Source organism: Lactuca sativa, chromosome 5, assembly GCF_002870075.4.
Source record: "Lactuca sativa cultivar Salinas chromosome 5, Lsat_Salinas_v11, whole genome shotgun sequence".
NCBI lineage: Eukaryota > Viridiplantae > Streptophyta > Magnoliopsida > Asterales > Asteraceae > Lactuca > Lactuca sativa.
Window position 1 is genome coordinate 199,302,574 of NC_056627.2, and position 5,113 is coordinate 199,307,686.

Consider the following 5,113-nt stretch of genomic DNA (forward strand, 5'->3'; position numbering starts at 1 on the left):
TAGGAAGTTAAGTCATGGCTCGGGAAGTGCTTCGCTATGAAGGACCTCGGAGAAGCTTCTTACATTTTGGGAATAAGGATAGTGAGAGAAAGAAGTAAGAGACTAATTGGACTTAGTCAGAACACTTACTTGGAGAAGGTACTGAAACGTTTTAGTATGGAAAACTCAAAGAAGGGAGAATTACCAATACAAAGTAATGCCAAATTGAGTAAGACTCAAAGTCCGAGTACCGAAGCTGAGATAGCAGAAATGAGCCGAGTACCATACGCTTCCGCAGTTGGCTCAATTATGTACGCTATGACTTGTACTCGCCCTGATGTAGCCTTCGCTTTGAGCATGGTTAGCAGATATCAAGGGAACCCTGGCAAAGCCCATTGGATAGCGGTGAAGAATATCCTTAAGTACCTTCGGAGGACGAAGGAATGGTTCTTAGTCCTTGGAGGAAGTAATGACTTGAAGGTGCGAGGGTATAGTGACGCCAGTTTTCAAACCGACAGGGACAACTACCGTTCGCAGTCGGGCTGGGTCTTTACCCTAAATGGAGGAGCAGTGACATGGAAAAGTTCCAAGCAGGAAACCGTAGCTGATTCAACGTGCGAATCAGAGTACATTGCAGCGAGCGAAGCGTCGAAGGAGGCAATATGGCTAAAGAACTTCATCAGTGATCTTGGAGTCGTACCTGCCATAAAGGAGCCAATGGAGATTTTCTGTGATAACGAAGGTGCGGTTGCCTTAACCAAGGAACCAAGGGATCATGGTAGATCAAGACATATCGACAGAAAATATCACTTCATCAGACATCGTGTAGAAGAAGGACAACTCATAGTAAAGAGGATATCATCAGAAGATAACCCAGCAGATCCGCTTACGAAGGGACTGAGTAGAGTTAAGCACTTACAGCATGCTAGGAGTATTGGGCTGAAGGATGATATTAGCATAGATTAGATAGTATTAGAAACGTGTAATAGATAAATGTAATTGACATTTGATGATTAAATAAAGGAGTTTTATTTATGAGTAATGTTACTGTCTTATGTTAATTGTTTAGCTATTGTTTCACTTTGCATGTTTTGACTTCCAGAATAATTGAGTTTATTAGGAATAATCGGATTATTCAAATAGTCCACAATCGTTCATATGTTGGGAGTAGATATGAAAGAAGATTGTCATGAATTGGTGTGTAGAATGTCTAAATGGTGTTAGACATAGCAAAGGATTGCTGCAACGTTCATGAGTGCTTATGAACTAGTTTTGAGCATTGGAATAAACCCGCGCTTGCTGGAATCACCTTGTGGAATACGATATAGAAGGTGATCGCAAGACGATAATATCATATAGTCTTAAAACCTAGATATATGGTTTATTATTTGTTAATTGATTGTATATTGATAATGCGAAAATGCATCAGTAACTTGATGTTATAAAACGTATTGTTGTGTATAGTTGGTTAATGAATAAGTAAATGCATATAAGTCGAAGTTTATCTGTAACTTTTATCTAAGAAGGTAAAAGCGATATCTCGGCCGCTCGCTGATTTGATTTGACTTATGTGCCGGGCCCGGTCAGAACTGAATTGATGTGTTCGATTAAGTTCTATGTCAAATAAATCAGAGATCGAGAAACCTAAATGCTTGACTAACCATTCCATAGGATTGTCAGCATGATATCTAACAGAGGACTGTACGTTCCCTTATCTAAAGGACAAGATTGATTAGATCAGAGTTGACAGCGTCTTTGAGAGCTACGATTGCAAACCAAATTGAACTTGTATAGTTACTAGACTTATCCAAGTGGGAGACTGTTGGAATAGTGTCTAAGGCTGTAACTATATCCGGTTGTGCATGGTCCTTTTGGGTTGCCTTCACCATAGCAACTTGATAGGATGATTTATAGAGAGAATAAATATTATTAATATATTATGTGAATAATATAATGAATAATATATTTGTTATTTGATTAATATAAGTCATAGAATTAATTAGAATTAATTTGGTGACTTAAAGAGATTAATTAAATAAAGGGGTATAAACTGTCAATTGTTTGATAGTTAAGCTTTAAACTGTAAATCCATTTGGATATACTATGGACGAATTCTAAGAGGATTAGGATAGCTAAAATCGTCCATTAGAGTTATCTAGGAATGGATTTGGATAGCCTTAAGAGAAGATTATCTGATAGGGACTTATCTGTAATCCTTAAGGAGTCTACAAGTATAAATAGACCCCATGGCTGATGGAATTCGACACTTGACCTAAAGTAAGGAACCTCTGGTCGAAATTCCTCCCCTCTCCTCTCTCCCAAATCATCCTCCTTGCTTTGGTGTTTGTAAGCCATTAGAGGAGTGACATTTGTGACTCTAGAAGCTCCAAGACCTCAAGATCAACAAGGAACTCAAAGGTATGATTCTAGATCTGTTTTAATGTTCTTGTTTAACCTAATTAGTAAATTAGAAGTCTTGGATTCAAAGCATGTTTATTAGAAAGCCTAGATCCAAGCATTAGGGTTTTGCATGCGCACATAGGAAAGTTCTTATGGCTAAAACCCATCAATCATAAGTACTAGTATAACAAAACTAGATAGAATACATACATTTTTTATGTAGCTTGATTCCATGGAGCTCAAGAGCCTAGTGCCCAAAGTGTGACACCTCAAATGGTTCACACAACATCAAATACACTTAGAATAACTTAAGATAAATGAGACACTTCATGAAATCGGCTAGCCCTCACCATTCCTTCATAGTGCCAGATTTTTGGAAGAATAAGACTCTTATATAGTGTGTCACAATTAAGGTTACACCATGTAAACCCTAATTGTCATGGCCTTTCATTTCCATCATCCATGGGTACAAAAATGTCACACCCCCAAACCAGAATGGCGGAAACATTCGGGGGTGGATGACTTCACGTAGTATCACAATCATTGAATATTGTAAAGAAAGTAACACAACCATCATATATATAATAAAAACGTATGTTGTTGCGTTATACATATTAGCAAAAGAATATTACAATAAGATGATAAATGTTCAATAATAAAACATCCTTAGTGTTCCCTTCTCCAAAAGCTGGTGGTTACCTGTATTACTGATTCCCTGAGAAATACAAGTGGTTTTGAAAAAGTGTCAACAATTAAGTTGGTGAGTTCATAAGTGTTTTACATTGAAAAGTATGTCCTTTTTGATAGTAAATCGATGAACGAGGTTTTCAGAAAATCCAATATTTTCTATAAATGATTTGAAAAAGTTTCCCGTGTTGGAGTGCGTTAGTGTTTTCCATACTTGAGTAATAGTGATAAAATTTGTGTTAACAATAAAATGGAAAACTGAAATGCATATATGAATCTCGTAAATCAAACTTGTTTTTATACTTTTATGTGAGTTTTATAACCATACTATTGACACTGACGGCCTGTAACAACATTCTTCAGGTGTTGTAGTGTTATGACATTTGTCACCCCAGACCTGCCGGTCTAACTATAGCTAATAGTTTAGGTGCGGGGTTGTCAATCCCGTATAGATCTATACACAAGTATCACGCTCTCTCTCCAAGAGATTATGGTATATAATACAGGACTTGAAATGTATACATATGAGTACGTTGAAGTTTAAATGTCTCACATTACTTGGTATAAACAGATTTACGATAATAAAGACTTTACTTCTTTTGAAAGCATTTCATTTGTCGAGATGTATATGTAAAATGTATGAATCACTTGAATACTACACTCATTATAGTTTCTCAAAAGTATGTTTCCATTTAGTAATAACAACTTGGTGATATATTAGCCCTTTGAACATAACGTTATTTTTTTATCAAAACCCTATAAGAACGATATTATAATTATGTTTGTGAAATGATAATTTGACTTGTAATGTACTTGTATTCCCCCCCTAAAGCGTGAAAAGAATTGAAAAGTAGGGGTATGAACTCACCCGTTAAGTTTGAAGAGAGAGGCTAGAGTTGAGCAGAGTTTTGACCGCGGAAAGTTGCGTCTTCGGGCTCTCGGGAATCTCTACAGCGTAGATCTTTCGTCGGGGGCTTGAGTGCGGAAACCGAGGTGAAGGAATGGTCTCTGGAGCTGGGAGAATGACTGAGGAATTGTGAAAGTGTGCCAAAACTCGAAGCTCATGCCATCTATTTATAGTGCTGGAAGAGTGAGTACGCGGGGCGTAATTTTGGAGTACGCGGGGCGTACTCACGTACGCGGCGCGTACCTCGTTACGCTGGGCGTAATATGGCGTCATGGCTTACGACTCCTGGCTAGCTAAGCATAGAGGGGGCGGACCGATGGGACTCGACTCTGGGTCTAGTACGCGGGGCGTAATCCGGCCTGTCCTCTTCTAAATTCCGTAACTTTCGCGTACGAGCTCCGTTTTTCGCGTTCTTTATATCCACGCGTAGGTGAGATTATGCTCTACAACTTTCATTTAGACTCCGTCGGCTAGTTTTGAATTTATTTTTAATGATATATTTTTAATAGGCCGGGCCTCCTAAAGTTCGTTAAAAATTCATAGGTTCTTTATTCGACGTCGGTTTTCGTTTGTCTTTTTATCGTTTTATTACTAATGTGGAGATCTTCAACTTCCGTATAGGTGGCGATAGCTAAATAACACTCAATCTTCAATTTGAGTTTTTAGCCATCTACTACTGTTACGAAACTTAGGAAATTCGTAACTTCTTCATACGAAGTCCAATTTGGGCGATCTTTTTATGCACGCTCATCTTTCAACGAGATCTACGACTTTTGTTTAGATACTTAAGGCTAAAATGCATTTTATTGAGATTTTACTTTTTACATCAAATAATCTTTTAACGTCGAGTCGTAAATATACGAGTGGTTATAATTTCTTCAATATAACCCGGTTTTGAGCGTTCTTTATGTTTTTGGAAACCTTGGCATGATATCTAATATTTGATGCATCCCAACTTAGATACTTGAACACTTTTATTTTCGAGGTTAATTTCGTTGTATTTGGCTTTCGAGTGTTACAATGCTTTTGGAAAATATAGGGTTGTCACATCATCCCCCTGTCAAGGGAATTTCGTCCCGAAATTTAATCTAAGATAGAGTTTACAGTTTTAGGAAAAAGATGCGGGTACTTTTGTTTCAT